The sequence below is a fragment of the Notechis scutatus genome, chromosome 8 (assembly GCF_049901735.1).
Source record: "Notechis scutatus isolate UNSWTSFEM ecotype Mainland chromosome 8, rNotScu1.2, whole genome shotgun sequence".
NCBI classification, from domain to species: domain Eukaryota; kingdom Metazoa; phylum Chordata; class Lepidosauria; order Squamata; family Elapidae; genus Notechis; species Notechis scutatus.
Window position 1 is genome coordinate 19532780 of NC_142016.1, and position 18486 is coordinate 19551265.

The 18486-nt window shown below is 41.0% G+C and overlaps 1 protein-coding gene and 1 long non-coding RNA gene across 11 annotated transcripts in view; one reads left to right on the top strand and one right to left on the bottom strand.

Annotated features, from left to right (window-relative positions):
• LOC113425922 (uncharacterized) overlaps positions 1-18486 on the bottom strand; it is a 169035-nt gene that overhangs the window by 104368 nt on the left and 46181 nt on the right. The window lies entirely within an intron of this gene.
• Positions 1-18486, top strand: part of LOC113425926 (free fatty acid receptor 3-like) — a 53050-nt gene that overhangs the window by 7504 nt on the left and 27060 nt on the right. For 3 of the 7 annotated variants that reach the window (XR_015750503.1, XM_087970976.1, XM_087970977.1), the window contains exon 2: positions 652-736. The exons of the other annotated variants lie outside the window; for them this stretch is intronic. The gene's annotated coding sequence lies outside the window, so the exon portion shown is untranslated. The remainder of the gene's footprint in view (positions 1-651; positions 737-18486) is intronic. 7 annotated transcript variants of the gene reach the window in all.

Below are 18486 nucleotides of genomic sequence, written 5' to 3' on the forward strand. Positions count from 1 at the left end.
AGAGAGGTAACTGGGGCCAAGGTACTTTACTAAAAGATTTTTTATGTTTGTTTGTGTTTGTTTGTGTTTTATGAGAATATTGGGGAAATTATTGTAGAAAGACAGGGAAAGATTTAATATGTAATGATTTGTTTGTTGTTGAAACTTTTAATAAAACTTGTTTTTAAAAAAAAAGATATTACTAAACCATTAACATTCATATTATTAGTACAATATTCACAACCAAGGTTTATTTGTCCTATTTTGGTTCTGATCTTCCCCTCTCGTCTGCAACCATTGATAAAACTTATTCCAAGTATCATAATATTCTGATTCCCCCTTAGTTTTCAGTTTTAGAGTTAGTCTATCCAGTTCTACACAAGCCAGTATTTAATACTATGGAAGTTTTGAAGGCAACCTGAACTAAGCTAAAGTGTTTTAGCTTAGTTATTTAGTTACTTAGTTACTTAGTTATTTAGTTATATTGCACTAAGTTAAAGTGTGTTTACACTTTAACTTAGGGCAATATACAAACCCAGTCAGTGTGGTTAGTTTATGATTCAGCATATTATATGGAAACCAGAAAATATTTGGTAACCAAATGAAGGAGATTAAATATAACAAAGATGACAGGAACGTCTTTGTATTTCATTCCTTCTCCGTTTAATCAAGAGGAAACCAAAGAACCTCAAAATCTCCAGAAGATCTAAAGAAAAAGGGGAGCAGAGCTGGTTGTAGATTGCAAGACATCCCATAGGTGAGTTGATCTTAACAGGTTTCCCCTTATTGCCACTTCCATTATTTACATACCCTCCTCTTTTGTCCCCAATCTGCACAAAGCCCACTTAATGGGAGCTTCCATCATGAGATGGAGAGAGGCTCCATGCTGGGAGAAAGATAGTGCCCAAGAGATGACTACAAAGAGGAACCATCAAAGCCAAGTTCTTGTAGCTGAATTGAGGAAGTAAGCTATCATTGGAAAACTGAAACAAAAGCCATGAAAAAATGAAGTTTGTGCAACATGCTTCACCTCGTAACTTGGTGCACTATCAACTCTGCTTGGTTAAAGAGGAGAAGGTCTGAGGAGTTTACCGGTCAGGTCCACCCAGACCATTGGTTAGTTTGTGGTTCTACATGATGGTTAAATTAAGACCATACTCAATATCTCATGCAAACTCAGGCACTTGGCATTTGGTTCAGTGCCTTATGTAAAGTCAGAAAATGGATGTACTTGGCATCCAGGTTAAAACCATCCATCTTGTCCTGCCTTAGGTGATAACATTCATAGTACTGGCTGGTTGGTTTTTTTCAGAGAGGAGCATGCAACCAGAACACAATAGCTTCATAGGGCCTCTAAATAGGCCATTAATTTTTCTCTCACATACTCAGCAAATATTCCCAGTCATTTTCCAAGAATTAGAAAATAATCAGTGGAACGTTCTCAGTGTCAAGGCATGCAAATTCTTTCTTTTATGCAGGTTCCATCCTCTGAAATTGCAACTAAATGCCTCATTATTATTTTTAATACATTTGTAAAAAATGTTTCTCCTTCTCCTTCTCCTTCTCCTCCTCATTCTCCGTAGAATTTGCATTAATGAATTCCTCTATAAGGGGAACAATTTCATCTCCTGAATAACTCTGTGTCAAGATTCAAACTCCCAACTTATTCTATGAAAGGACAGTTTATTTTTGGAATAAAATATACTTATTTCCAGATTGGAACATTTAGCCACACACAACTTACACAACCTTAGTTGGCATAGTCCAGGCCAGTCTACTTTACCGTAGGTGAGATGTTTCTCTCCACAATAAGGAGGAACATGAAAGGGCATTTAAAAATAATAATATAATGACTCCCTGGCATCTTAATGAGATATAGTGTTGATAAAATTCTGATATGTGAGGCTGCCAAACCAGGAAAGCCCCATCTAGGTACTAATCATTTCCTACTGTAGATCTTTGCTTCAGAAAGTTAAGACAGTATTCAATTGTACTTCTGGAGCCAAATGTCATTATCCTGATTGCATGATGGAGATGTAGTCCAATGTGCCTTGAAAGCCTCAGGCTGAATAATGACTACATCCATCCCAGGATATGCTGTGCCATCTCTAAAGTGAATCAGTTCCACCACGCACCAGCATGGTCCAGAAATACATTATTCAGTTTACCAATAGAATTAGATGCAAAGCAATTTCCTCTCCTGAGCTATTGAAAACAGAGGTCAACTGCCATTGCTAGCAGCAGTTGGCCATTTGATTAGTCTAATGACATCATTGTCATTCAGTAGGATGCATGGCCTGCTGTAATCCATCTCAGAAGGATCATAATAAACTGTTGTCCAAGGAAATGATGTGTGCAGATAGTAAATATTATTGTACACCTTTATGGTGGTCCCCAAGTTTTTCTGTTCTTCAGATATCGAGCTACAGACAGCTACAATATCACATGCAAAGAAAGGAAATATAGGACATAGTTTACCATTTCATAAGAAGGATAGTACAGGATGGTGTCACCTCTGTGCTCCGATGCCTAATTTTTGCTTTCTACCTCTGATAATTAGGAGCTCAAGTTGCTGAAGTTTCTCTTCTGGAGCTAATGGCAACTTCATGGAGTAGAAGTGTTGGGTGTTAATTAATTGCTACCTTTCTGTTCAGTGCAGTCCCAAATATTTGTCTCCATTCTTCATCACTGTTGTTTAGTCAACTAAAATGTTATGCAAACGGAGAATGCCCATGTCAAGGTTCCAAGTAATAAGTCCATAGTAAACCGAACTCTGAGGCAAGCAGGTTCCTCAAATAACTGATTTATTGGACATATCATATTGGCACAGACTGGTGAAAACCGACTCTAAAGGTTCCCGTGGTTCTCATCCAATTAAAAGTTTCCCCCCTTTCCCAAACCATCGGTCACATGGCCCAATCAAACTGCTGTCTGGTTGCTTGGAAACTTCACTCCTCCTCTTTTCAGCCACTTGTGGGAATGTCCTTGGTTCTCAGGGGAAACTATTTTGTTTTGGCTAAAAAACCCTAGCTAACTCTATTCCCCCCCACTTATCCCTCAGCACCATTGTGGCAACACTGAAGCCTCCAAGATAGCCTCAGAAAGGCCAGCTTCAGAGTGGACAGTCCTTCTCTGCTTGATATTATGGTGGGATTCCCCGGCAAAGTTATAGGAGGACATGTGACATTTAGCTTAGTGCCTAATTTAGAAATCTGGTAGACTCATTCTCCTGGAAGGCTTACCTGTTCCGTTAAATGACACTCATGAGAAGTTTAGTGTGGAAATGATTTTCATTAATCCATCTGGTGATTTGAACAAAGAGAGATTTTGATTTGCAGCAGTGATGGGATTCAATTTTTTTTTACTACCGGTATCGTGGGCATGCCTTGATGGGCATGGCAGGGGAAGGATACTGCAAAATCCCATTCCCTCCCCACCCCACTAACCTGCTTTCCAGCTCTGTTCTCCTGTGCAGGGCAACCAAAGAAGAGCCAGCTGATCAGCAGGAGGGAAAGAATAGATGGGGTTGGTGGGGCCAGTCTGAGGTGGTATTTGCCGGTTCTCCGAACTGCTCAAAATTTCCGCTACCAGTTCTCCAGAACTGGTCAGAACCTGATGAATACCACCTCTGAATTTCAGAGTAAAAATAACAGTGAAGCAGTAGGGGGTATAACTAGTTACGCCAGGCACGAAACATTCCCCTAACATTCCTTAAAGAGATTCCATGAAGCAAATCTCAGATCATGTTTTGTGTTCTTTCTAAATTTTAGGAATGAACATCAGAACATTTCTAAAATTGTACAGGTAGATCAAAACTTGGATGTTTGGCAATTGGTTCATATCTATCTATCTATCTATCTATCTATCTATCTATCTATCTATCTATCTATCTATCTATCTATCTATCTATCTATCTATCTATCTATCTATCTATCTATCTATCTATCTATCTATTAGATTTGTATTGCCACCTATTCGGCTTGGCAGCTTACAACATATAAAACCACAATTTAAAACAATACAACTCGTAAAATCAAATAAATTAATGTAGTAAAATCACCCCCCACCTCCACTCCTCAGCGACAGCAGATCAATGAACCATTAGATGGGCTCCATCCCATTCTGGGTTCCCCAGGCCCACTGGCAGAACCAGGTCTTCTTCAATGCCTTCTGGAAGAGTATTGGAGTGGGGGCCATTCTAATCTCTGGGAGGATGTTGTTCCAAAGAGAGGGAGCCACCATGGAGAAGGCCCTTCTTCTGGGTGTATCTCCCTCAGGGATGGGACCTGCAACATTCCTTGTCTCCCCGCTCTGATGGGTCAGGTAGATGTGACCCAAACCCTTTTCCAATAAGACAAACAATAACCAAAGGGAACAGCAACCTTTTGATGAGTCTTATGAATCCCCAGTTAAAAGGTTGCTGCAGACTAATTAACTTTGATATACACAAACCTTGCCAAAACTGTACAAGACTGCCAAGAATCACAGATAAGAAATATTTCACAACACAAGAGTCTTCAAATACCAAATTAAGATACTGTAATGTTCACAAGGCTGAGTTTCAAACCATCTTTGCTTCCTGCAAAGAATGTTTGCTTCACAGCTGGCTTTTATCTTCTTGAAGGAGGGGCTATTACCTTGCAGTCTTACTCCCGAGTCGCCTGTTGCAGCTGCTCTTTTCTGTGAGCAATCCTGCGTGCATGCACACTTGGCACAGGCTCTTTGGAAACCTCCTCATTGCTGCTGCCAGCCCCCACAATCTCTGACTCCCTAATGGTCCTGGCCCCTCACCTGAGTCCTCGCTCTCCTCAGCCGTCCGCACCTGCTGCCGGCTAGCCACAACAGATAACCTGGTCTCAAGCCATGCAGGGCTTTAAAGGTGAAAACCAGCACCTTGAATTGCACCTAGAAGCAAATCGACAGCCAATTCAGCTCCTGCAGGAGAGGTGATACATGTGATAGTTACAGTGTCCTGGGGTCATGTGATCACCTTTATCCAACCTTCTCCAAACGAACTCAATGGGAAGCTAGAGTCACTTAACAGCTGGGTTAGACTTAACAACTGTGGCAAGAAAGGTTATTAGTGGGCTAAAATTCACTTAACAAATGTCCCACTTAGCAAGAGAAATGATGGGCTGAACTGTAGTCGTAAGTTGAGGACTACCTATAATGTGTAGTTGGAAATAAATGTATAATAGTTTGTACTAACTGTGGGCGATGAATTCGGTTTAATTTCAATAGCATCCAATTTTCTTTTGCTCTGACCTTATCTATGTGGATGACCCATTGTTTTTTTGAGCAGAGCACAAATGTGCTATTCAAAAGTCAAATGCCAATGCTGGTAATCAAACATTTGGCAAACATTTGCATTTTGGTCATTTGTTTCCTCGCCACTGTCCTGTCCTGGAAGAAAAAGAACATGCTATGTAGGGTACGCAGGGTATAAAAACATAAAATGGTAATTGGGCCAGCAACTATATGACAGTTCTAAGCAGGGTCCCTTAAATATGAATTTATTCCAGATCAAAAGACAATACTTGTCAAAATAATTGACTTGTCTGAGAAAAACTCCATGAATTTTTGAATTCCCAGATATGGGCCAAAATCCTTAATGCAAATTGCAATTTTCCCCTTCTGTCTGCTCCCATATATTGTGGTTCGGAGAGAGTTGAGCAGCTGTTTGCAAAGTTAAGCATTAGTGACAGGTCTCTAAACAATACACATCCCAGTCATTTCATTAGCTGCATTTGATAACATGTGAAAATCTTTATTAGATGATACTGCTCTTTGCTAGGCAGTTATAAGTTTGCCTGATATCCTATATCAATAGATAAATCATTGCTTTCTTGGACCAGTAACCTAGGTGCAACTCTTCTGACTCTGATCCAAGTCCCAGAGGTGACATTTGAGGGAATTTTACAGGGCGGTAGCAATGAGGCATAGGATTTTAATAAACTCCTGATATTTAAAGGAGCTAATTAAAAAAAAGCAAAGATTAACAGAAGCAAGGGTAGTGGTATTGGAAAATAAAGAAGAAAAAAATCAGTGGCATGCATTTCCAGTACAATCTGTGATCCAAATACCCTGTCTTCTTATGACTGAATTTGGATATAAAATCAGGAGCCGTAGTGGTGTGGTGGTTAGAATGCAGTATTGCAGGCTAACTCTGCTCACTGCCAGGAGTTCGATCCTGACCAGTTGAAGGTAGACTCAGCCTTCCATGTTTTCGAAGTTGATAAAATGAGGACTCAGATTGTTGAGGGCAATATCCTGACTCTGTAAACCACTTAGAGAGTGCTATAAAGTACTGTGAAGCGGTATATAAGTTTAAGTGCCGTTGCTATATAAATGGTATATGTTATTTACTGTACTTATTATCTTACTATCCAAAGTGAACATGGGCAGCTTTTTACCCTCCTAAAAGCTATGTGAACATAGCATTCTAACCACTGTGTGGTGGCACAGTGGTTAGAGTGCAGTACTGCAGGCCACTTCTGCTGACTGCTGGCTGCCTGCAATTTGGCAGTTTGAATCCCACCAGGCTCAAGGTCGACTCAGCCTTCCATCCTTCCGAGGTGGGTAAAATGAGGACCCAAATTGTTGGGGGCGATAGGCTGACTCTGCAAACCCGCTTAGAGAGGGCTGTAAAAGCACTGTGAAGCGGCATATACGTCTAATTGCTATTAGATGAAAATGTAAGTTCTATATGAACTCGTCTGGGAATCAGTCTTACTACAACTTACATTTGAGTAGTTATGGAGAGTTGTTGCATGAATATGTGGCCTGCTCTGAAAAAGAAGCAGCGTTACTCTTTCTCTAAGCCAGGGGTTGTGTGTGTCTGGTGCCAAAATAAACACCTGGCTTATTGTTATCCCAAGCAGAGCTATAATTCTAGAATCCTTGGAAGGAGGCTTGTTTGAGGTTGTCTCTAAAACGATCTGAAGAGAAGAAAACCTATAGAAATGAGGTGTCTGGTTTAGGAGAGGCGGACTGCTAGATGTAGTTCTTTCCCACTCATTAGGAGCAGCAATTGCAAACGTCCTCCCTGTTATCACAATGCAAATCAATAAAGACAGGGAGAAATAACACAAGAAATAAATCAGCAGGATACTGGGTTTCTATTACCAAAGCAAACAAATTGTGAGATGAACAGTTTTCTATGCTCCAAAAGACTTCTTGCCAAGTAATATTCTGTTATGGCAAATTGTTCTTTGTTCCCTTGGCTTGGCCTCAAATCCTCCTTCATTTCTTAAGGAGTATAAGATGAGCAGGTTCCCTGCCCATTCCTCACCCTTGCCGGGTATATTTTGCCTCCAGTGTCATCAAATATTTGACTAGAACTGCAGGCATAGATTGGTAGTATGAGTCATTCTGATTCAGCAATTCTACTAGATGACCAGGTAGTCCTCTGTAGAAACTGGTCCTATGTTTATGTCTGAGCATCACATTTTAGCTGGAAAGCCAAGCTACTGCCAATGTGATGAGCTCAAAACCCTGCTCCGTAGGAAAATCCATTGGTATATTTGGCTAATGACTATTTCTCTATCTGCCTCGTAGGATGGCAATGGGCAAGATCTCTCCAATCTTTCCTGGTTGAACATCTGATGAGGTCCAGATTGAACCCAAACATTTTTTTCTCTCTGACACTTCCTCTTATGCCCTGCACAAAAGCCAATTTGGCTGCTGGTTGAATCCTTCCCTTGGCTGGATGTGTGACATTGTTCTTCACTTCACTTAGATAGTTTAGGACAGCGATGGCAACTCTTTGGAGCTTGGCATGTGAAAAATCCAGAAAAAGTTAGGGTTTGAGATGAGCCAGTATTTATACATGTGGATAATTTAGGTAGGCTAACCCAGGTAATGTGCAAGGAGATGGTGTGTAAGATGAGCTAGCAACCTTATGGGCATTTTTGCAACACTGGGCTACCTTCTTTACCTAAATCATCCAGTCTTCTTGAGGCTTCCTCAAAACAGCCACGTGTCAGCAACTCAAACCCACAAAGTGCATGGAAATTAAGGAAATAGAGAATATAGCAGCAATAGCACTTAGACTTATATATCACTTCACAGTGCTTTACAGCCCTCTCTAAGCGGTTTACAGAGTCAGCCTCTTGTTCACAACAATAATCTGTGTCCTCATTTTACCCACCTCGGAAGGATGGAAGGAAGGTTGAGTCAACTTGGAGCCTGATGAGATTCGAACTGCCCAAAATGCAGTCAGCTGGCAGTCAGCAGAAGTAGCCTGCAGTACTGCATTCTACCCACTGTGCCACCGCAGAATATAATTTCCATCCAGGCTAAGTGAGCTGGGTGGGTTTATGCGGACATGGTGGTGGGAGAATCAGCAGCCAAATTGCTTTGTCCAAACCCATGGCTCCTTTACCTCATTCTTCGTAAACAATAATCATCTTGTCAAACTTTTCTGGAAGTTTTGCCAAAGTTGAAAAGATGGATGAAGGTAATAAAACCTCTAAACTGAGTTTATTACCATGTCTGTGGGCAAAGGAAGAACAAACAGTGAAGAACAGGGTGCATTGTTTTATAAATTCTCACTATCCCTTTGCAGATATTCTCTCTATTTTTTAGCAAGTCTGAGGCACCCTATTTCTCCCTTTTAAATCTGGGTGACCTTGGGCCACTCCTCTCTCTACCTTTGCAAAAAAATAGGGAAAGGGGTTTATTTATCCTATGGCACATTCTCATCACATTTTGATTAACCCACAAGAGATAAAAATACAAAATATGAAATCCAAAACCTAAAATATTATAAACATATGTCTAGATTAAAGATATAATTTTTTTGCTTCATTTGTCACAGCCAAGAAATCAGCAAAGTCTCCATAATAGGAGAAGGGAGTGTTATGCATGATATCTTGAGTTATCTGTAATAACAGCAGGACATAAACCTAATAAATCAGCATTACTTATTTAATTAGAATCGAACAGAACAGATTAGAATAGAGTAGAATAGATTTACTGGCCAAGTATAATTGGACACATGATTTTTTTATCCTGTGCATAAGCTTATTATTAATTATCATATTAATGATAATTAATATATTAATTAATCAATATTAATATTTTATTATGAATAACTTATATCAATAATATAATGAATTAATTATATGAATTATTAATCATTATTATTAATAAACCTAATATAAGTTGCAGAATAAATTAGTCTGCATGAAGTCACTCAAGTACTTTAGTGAAGGGAAGTAAAACTTAACCCCATTTGGATGGGATGAGATTGTGAGTTTTTGTGTGTGTGTGGTTTTTTTTTTGAGTGGAGAGTATCTTCTCCTATTACTTCTGATTCCATGTGGTGAAAGAGCAGTTGCTTTCAAAATTCTCCTTTCAAAAGTGAAGATAATTTTCGATATTATTTTTATGGGTTGTGGAAAGTTTTGTTCTTGGACTTCTTTGCTGACAAAGTATTGGATGAGAAAGTCCTGATGTTATTTCTTCTAAAGTTTGTAGTTTACCCTTCCCTGCTTTCATTAAAAACCTTAAACTCTTCCCGGGGGTATTTTACATAAAGGCCTCAAGAAGCTATTATAATTTTTTCCTTCCTCTGGAGAAATTTGCACAAATAGCCTGTTCCCTGTCTTTGTCTTCAGATCTGGAGGGGAATTTGAAATAGCTCTCTATGTCCAGCTCTTATTTGGAGGAAGTAATCTACAACTTGAAAAGAAAGAGGGAGGAAAAAAGGGGGGGAATAAGGGGGAAATGCCTCTACCTTTTATCATTTAATTTTCTCTCTCTTCTTGTGAAAGCTTTCCAATTTTTCTACTGTCTTTCCCAAAATTACAGAGGAAATTCTGCTTGTTATGAATTATGTATATTGAGGTAAAGGGATATTTGTCACTCATAATAAGCTACAATGGAAAGTGGAAAAAGAAAGGTGGAAGTATAAAGAAAGACAATTCAAGGGGCCCAAAATGCTACACAAGGTAGAAATGATGTATTCAGAGAGGCCAGAGAAGAGAGAAACAAACTGAGTTTTGCAATTTTCCATGAAAATTTTCCACAATAGACCCTGGGAATTGAACAAACTGGTGTGGATATTTGTTCAAGGGATAAACATCTCCATGTTTGCTCAGGCCAAAGCATCTTTGTAGAACTTGTGCATTTTGCAATAATAGTACTGTAATAAAGATACTCTCCAAGCCTCAGCCAATGTTCAAAGCTCTGTTTATCTTGCCTGCTTATAAAGGATCATAGCTCTCTGGTTATCAGAGAAGCCATAGAGATTGAAAAAAGACCTGAAAGCATGAATAGAAGAGATGATTCCACCAGACTGTCAATCATTTGGAAGCCTGCACTCACAAACAAAAAAATCTCCACACCACAAGCCAGGCAAACACCTGGGCACAAACAGATCCCCCCTGATACCTCCAGCTCAAACACACCCCAACCAGGCACCCAGATGAAACCTAGCTTCCTAACAAATGATAGCCGTCCATTTACTCAGAGCCAAGCTGCACTAAAAGCCTCCAATACAGGAACACAATGTTGCCAGCCAATCAAGACACACAAAAAAAGAAGAAGAAAAAGCCACAAAACAGACAGAAGATATTAGAAAACCAATCAAGCAGAACACAGCAAACTCCAAGACCAATAAACACAGACCAAGACTCCCAACCAATCAGGATGAAGAAAAAACCATTCTGGCACAGCAGTAGGCTAGCCCCAAATTTAAAACTGAAACAACTGTAAAAGTCTGACTCACAGACAAACACGGGTACTTACATGTATGGTGTTCGGCTTGGTTCGGGTATTTTCCCACGTCATTGTAGTTCTTTTAAAGTTGTAGCAACGTTTCAGCAGAATCTCATCTGCCATCATCAGGCTTCTGTATTGTGTCCGTCTGTGGGTCAGACTTTTACAGTGGTTTCAGATTTAAATTTGGGGCAGCCTATTGCTGTGCCAGAATGGTTTTTCTTCATCCTGATTGGTTGGGAGTCTTGGTCTGTGTTTATTGGTCTCGGAGTTTGCTGTGTTCTGCTTGATGGGTGTTTCTGATATCTTCTGTCTGTTTTTGGCTCTTTTTGTATCTTGATTGGCTGGCAGCATTGTGTTACTTTAATGGAGGTCTTTAGTGCAGCTTGGCTTGGGTAAATGGACGGCTATCATTAGTTAGGAAGCTGGGTTTCATCTGGGTGCCTGGTTGGGGTGTGTTTGAGCTGGAGGTATCAGGGGGATCTGTTTGTGCCCAGGTGTTTGCCTGGCTTGTGGTGTGGAGATTTTTTTGTTTGTGAGTGCAGGCTTCCAAATGATTGACAGCCTGGTGGAATCATCTCTTCTGTTCATGCTTTCTGGTCTTTTTCAATCTCTATGGCTTCTCTGATGACTCTGTGGCTAGGGTTTTCCATAGTGGCCAGGGTTTTGGTGCCATTGAAGTTGATGCTATGACCTGTAGCTTCCATGTGTTGGACTAGTGAGGAAGTGTGTTCCAGCTTTTTGACTGCATTTTTGTGTTCATCCAGGCGGGTACTTATTCTTCTATTGGTCTGTCCAATGTATGTGGCCGGGCATGATGCACAGGGGACTTCGTATACGCCTTGGTTTTCCAGGTCAATTTTATCTTTGGGGTTGCTAAGGATGGCTGCTATTTTTCTGTCTGTTTTGAAGGCAGTCCTGATGTGATGTCTGTGTAGTACCTTACTAATTTTGTCTGTAGTACCTCTTATGTAGGGCAGGACAGCTGTTCCATAGGTCTGTTCATCTTCTGGGTCTCTATTATGTTTCAGTGTGTTTTTGTGGATCAAGCTGGTGATTTTGCTTTTGTGGAAGCCGTTGGCTGTCAGTACTTTAGTCAGGGTGCATAGTTCAGCCTTAATGTGTGTCTTGTCTGCCAGGCGTTTGGTTCTGGTAATTAGTGTTTTAGCCACGGAGTTTATCTGTGCTGGGTGGTGGTGGGATTGGGCGTTGAGGTAGCGGTTGGTGTGGGTTTTCTTCTGGTATATGGTGTGTCCTAGTGTGCCATCTGTTTTTTTGTAGATTAGTACATCTAGGAATGGTAGTTGTTTGTTTGTTTCTGTTTCCATGGTGAACTTGATTTTGGGGTGTGCGCTGTTTAGGTGTGTTAGGAAATTGTTTAGGTTTTCTTGTCCATGGGGCCAAATCACGAATGTGTCATCGATGTATCTTAACCATAGTTTGGGTTTGAGGATGGCATTGAGCATGATGGGTTTGAGCATGGGTTTGAGCATGATGATTGACAGCCTGGTGGAATCATCTCTTCTGTTCAATCATTTGGAAGCCTGCACTCACAAACAAAAAAATCTCCACACCACAAGCCAGGCAAACACCTGGGCACAAACAGATCCCCCCTGATACCTCCAGCTCAAACACACCCCAACCAGGCACCCAGATGAAACCCAGCTTCCTAACTAATGATAGCCGTCCATTTACCCGAAGCCAAGCTGCACTAAAGACCTCCATTAAAGTAACACAATGCTGCCAGCCAATCAAGATACAAAAAGAGCCAAAAAACAGACAGAAGATATCAGAAACACCCATCAAGCAGAACACAGCAAACTCCGAGACCAATAAACACAGACCAAGACTCCCAACCAATCAGGATGAAGAAAAAACCATTCTGGCACAGCAATAGGCTGCCCCAAATTTAAATCTGAAACCACTGTAAAAGTCTGACCCACAGACGGACACAATACAGAAGCCTGATGATGGCAGATGAGATTCTGCTGAAACGTTGCTACAACTTTAAAAGAACTACAATGACGTGGGAAAATACCCGAACCAAGCCGAACACCATACATGTAAGTACCCGCGAAAACTTAAGAAAACAAATATCAAACCTCTACGGGAGGAAATAAACAGCCAGATCAAAACCTACGAGAAACTGGAAATTAAAAGAGCAGGAATACTATGTGACCTCCAATTCCTACGCAGCTGCAGAGACAACAATACTACACCAACCTGCTTCAAATTAACATTTCATCAAAGCACAGCAGCCACTAAACGTATCCTGAAAAGAACTGAAATGGCTTTACTACGGAACGAGCTCCACAGTAAGAGATTCCGATTAGATCAGTTAAACAAAGATTTGCTAGCACTACACCTGGAACTGAGCAGCAAAATCCACCCTCTACTTTGGGACAAGATAAAACAACTTACAACTTGGAGAGCTGATTCTGAAGGTATTTACAAACAGGAAAAATTATTGAAAAAATTAAAGAAATTAGAACATGACAAGAAAACCCCCAACAACTCACAACAACACCTGAAACAATTAGTGCACAACGTTTCCAACAGAGAACTCACCAAAACAGAAACAGATGTTCTAACCAAAGGATTCAATTATGCTATAGCACCCCAAAAATCCCCACAGAATCCATCATATGTGCAGTAGAATCCAGCCTAACTAAATTAAATACAGATGAAGCTGATAAAATAAGACACCAAGTTACCAATATCCTATGCACAAGCAAGCCACCCAAAAGCAACTTACAGAAAAATGAAATTAAAGCACTACAAACCCTGAAAAGAGATAGCAGCATAATCATCCTCCCAGCAGACAAAGGAAATGCCACTGTAGTAATGGACAGAAAAGACTACGAAACAAAATTGACAGACCTACTCCAAGACTCCACATACAAACCCATAAACACAGACCCAACCACATATCTGGAAAAATTAACCAAGAAGAAAATTATAACCAGCCACATAAGCAAAGAGATCCAACACACGATTATACCCAGAGAAATCTTCCAGATGCCCCAAACTATACGGCCTCCCAAAAATACACAAAGAAGGCATACCTCTCAGACCCATAGTCAGCTCCAGAGGAGCACCACTACAAAACCTAGCCAAATACCTAGCAAAGCAGCTACAGCCCCATGCTGAAACAGCAGCTTCACATGTACAAAACTCATACCACTTCTTGGAAATGATCAAAGATCTACACGTCGAGCAAGAAGATCTCCTTGTAAGTTTTGACGTGGTTTCCCTATTCACTCAAGTCCCGATAAAAGAGACCCTTGAAATCATCAAAAATAAATACCAACCAGCCAAACACCTCATGGAACTAACAGAACACTGCTTAACCAACACATATTTCATATACAAAGGACAAAGATACAAACAAATAGAAGGAGCCCCCATGGGATCACCACTGTCACCTGTCATTGCTAACCTGTTCATGGAAGAATTGAATCCAGAGCCCTGGCCAATGCCATCCTCAAACCCAAACTATGGTTAAGATACATCGATGACACATTCGTGATTTGGCCCCATGGACAAGAAAACCTAAACAATTTCCTACACACCTAAACAGCGCACACCCCAAAATCAAGTTCACCATGGAAACAGAAACAAACAAACAACTACCATTCCTAGATGTACTAATCTACAAAAAAACAGATGGCACACTAGGACACACCATATACCAGAAGAAAACCCACACCAACCGCTACCTCAACGCCCAATCCCACCACCACCCAGCACAGATAAACTCCGTGGCTAAAACACTAATTACCAGAACCAAACGCCTGGCAGACAAGACACACATTAAGGCTGAACTATGCACCCTGACTAAAGTACTGACAGCCAACGGCTTCCACAAAAGCAAAATCACCAGCTTGATCCACAAAAACACACTGAAACATAATAGAGACCCAGAAGATGAACAGACCTATGGAACAGCTGTCCTGCCCTACATAAGAGGTACTACAGACAAAATTAGTAAGGTACTACACAGACATCACATCAGGACTGCCTTCAAAACAGACAGAAAAATAGCAGCCATCCTTAGCAACCCCAAAGATAAAATTGACCTGGAAAACCAAGGCGTATACGAAGTCCCCTGTGCATCATGCCCGGCCACATACATTGGACAGACCAATAGAAGAATAAGTACCCGCCTGGATGAACACAAAAATGCAGTCAAAAGCTGGAACACACTTCCTCACTAGTCCAACACATGGAAGCTACAGGTCATAGCATCAACTTCAATGGCACCAAAACCCTGGCCACTATGGAAAACCCTAGCCACAGAGTCATCAGAGAAGCCATAGAGATTGAAAAAGACCAGAAAGCATGAACAGAAGAGATGATTCCACCAGGCTGTCAATCATTTGGAAGCCTGCACTCACAAACAAAAAAATCTCCACACCACAAGCCAGGCAAACACCTGGGCACAAACAGATCCCCCTGATACCTCCAGCTCAAACACACCCCAACCAGGCACCCAGATGAAACCCAGCTTCCTAACTAATGATAGCCGTCCATTTACCCGAAGCCAAGCTGCACTAAAGACCTCCATTAAAGTAACACAATGCTGCCAGCCAATCAAGATACAAAAAGAGCCAAAAAACAGACAGAAGATATCAGAAACACCCATCAAGCAGAACACAGCAAACTCCGAGACCAATAAACACAGACCAAGACTCCCAACCAATCAGGATGAAGAAAAAAACCATTCTGGCACAGCAATAGGCTGCCCCAAATTTAAATCTGAAACCACTGTAAAAGTCTGACCCACAGACGGACACAATACAGAAGCCTGATGATGGCAGATGAGATTCTGCTGAAACGTTGCTACAACTTTAAAAGAACTACAATGACGTGGGAAAATACCGAACCAAGCCGAACACCATACATGTAAGTACCGCGAAAACTTAAGAAAACAAATATCAAACCTCTACGGGAGGAAATAAACAGCCAGATCAAAACCTACGAAACTGGAAATTAAAAGAGCAGGAATACTATGTGACCTCCAATTCCTACGCAGCTGCAGAGACAACAATACTACACCAACCTGCTTCAAATTAACATTTCATCAAAGCACAGCAGCCACTAAACGTATCCTGAAAAGAACTGAAATGGCTTTACTACGGAACGAGCTCCACAGTAAGAGATTCCGATTAGATCAGTTAAACAAAGATTTGCTAGCACTACACCTGGAACTGAGCAGCAAAATCCACCCTCTACTTTGGGACAAGATAAAACAACTTACAACTTGGAGAGCTGATTCTGAAGGTATTTACAAACAGGAAAAATTATTGAAAAAATTAAAGAAATTAGAACATGACAAGAAAACCCCCAACAACTCACAACAACACCTGAAACAATTAGTGCACAACGTTTCCAACAGAGAACTCACCAAAACAGAAACAGATGTTCTAACCAAAGGATTCAATTATGCTATAGCACCCCAAAAAATCCCCACAGAATCCATCATATGTGCAGTAGAATCCAGCCTAACTAAATTAAATACAGATGAAGCTGATAAAATAAGACACCAAGTTACCAATATCCTATGCACAAGCAAGCCACCCAAAAGCAACTTACAGAAAAATGAAATTAAAGCACTACAAACCCTGAAAAGAGATAGCAGCATAATCATCCTCCCAGCAGACAAAGGAAATGCCACTGTAGTAATGGACAGAAAAGACTACGAAACAAAATTGACAGACCTACTCCAAGACTCCACATACAAACCCATAAACACAGACCCAACCACATATCTGGAAAAATTAACCAAGAAGAAAATTATAACCAGCCACATAAGCAAAGAGATCCAACACACGATTATACCCAGAGAGAAATCTTCCAGATGCCCCAAACTATACGGCCTCCCAAAAATACACAAAGAAGGCATACCTCTCAGACCCATAGTCAGCTCCAGAGGAGCACCACTACAAAACCTAGCCAAATACCTAGCAAAGCAGCTACAGCCCCATGCTGAAACAGCAGCTTCACATGTACAAAACTCATACCACTTCTTGGAAATGATCAAAGATCTACACGTGGAGCAAGAAGATCTCCTTGTAAGTTTTGACGTGGTTTCCCTATTCACTCAAGTCCCGATAAAAGAGACCCTTGAAATCATCAAAAATAAATACCAACCAGCCAAACACCTCATGGAACTAACAGAACACTGCTTAACCAACACATATTTCATATACAAAGGACAAAGATACAAACAAATAGAAGGAGCCCCATGGGATCACCACTGTCACCTGTCATTGCTAACCTGTTCATGGAAGAATTCGAATCCAGAGCCCTGGCCAATGCCATCCTCAAACCCAAACTATGGTTAAGATACATCGATGACACATTCGTGATTTGGCCCCATGGACAAGAAAACCTAAACAATTTCCTAACACACCTAAACAGCGCACACCCCAAAATCAAGTTCACCATGGAAACAGAAACAAACAAACAACTACCATTCCTAGATGTACTAATCTACAAAAAACAGATGGCACACTAGGACACACCATATACCAGAAGAAAACCCACACCAACCGCTACCTCAACGCCCAATCCCACCACCACCCAGCACAGATAAACTCCGTGGCTAAAACACTAATTACCAGAACCAAACGCCTGGCAGACAAGACACACATTAAGGCTGAACTATGCACCCTGACTAAAGTACTGACAGCCAACGGCTTCCACAAAAAGCAAAATCACCAGCTTGATCCACAAAAACACACTGAAACATAATAGAGACCCAGAAGATGAACAGACCTATGGAACAGCTGTCCTGCCCTACATAAGAGGTACTACAGACAAAATTAGTAAGGTACTACACAGACATCACATCAGGACTGCCTTCAAAACAGACAGAAAAATAGCAGCCATCCTTAGCAACCCCAAAGATAAAATTGACCTGGAAAACCAAGGCGTATACGAAGTCCCCTGTGCATCATGCCCGGCCACATACATTGGACAGACCAATAGAAGAATAAGTACCCGCCTGGATGAACACAAAAATGCAGTCAAAAAGCTGGAACACACTTCCTCACTAGTCCAACACATGGAAGCTACAGGTCATAGCATCAACTTCAATGGCACCAAAACCCTGGCCACTATGGAAAACCCTAGCCACAGAGTCATCAGAGAAGCCATAGAGATTGAAAAAGACCAGAAAGCATGAACAGAAGAGATGATTCCACCAGGCTGTCAATCATTTGGAAGCCTGCACTCACAAACAAAAAAATCTCCACACCACAAGCCAGGCAAACACCTGGGCACAAACAGATCCCCCTGATACCTCCAGCTCAAACACACCCCAACCAGGCACCCAGATGAAACCCAGCTTCCTAACTAATGATAGCCGTCCATTTACCCGAAGCCAAGCTGCACTAAAGACCTCCATTAAAGTAACACAATGCTGCCAGCCAATCAAGATACAAAAAGAGCCAAAAAACAGACAGAAGATATCAGAAACACCCATCAAGCAGAACACAGCAAACTCCGAGACCAATAAACACAGACCAAGACTCCCAACCAATCAGGATGAAGAAAAAACCATTCTGGCACAGCAATAGGCTGCCCCAAATTTAAATCTGAAACCACTGTAAAAGTCTGACCCACAGACGGACACAATACAGAAGCCTGATGATGGCAGATGAGATTCTGCTGAAACGTTGCTACAACTTTAAAAGAACTACAATGACGTGGGAAAATACCCGAACCAAGCCAACACCATATATATATATATATATATATATATATATATATATATATATA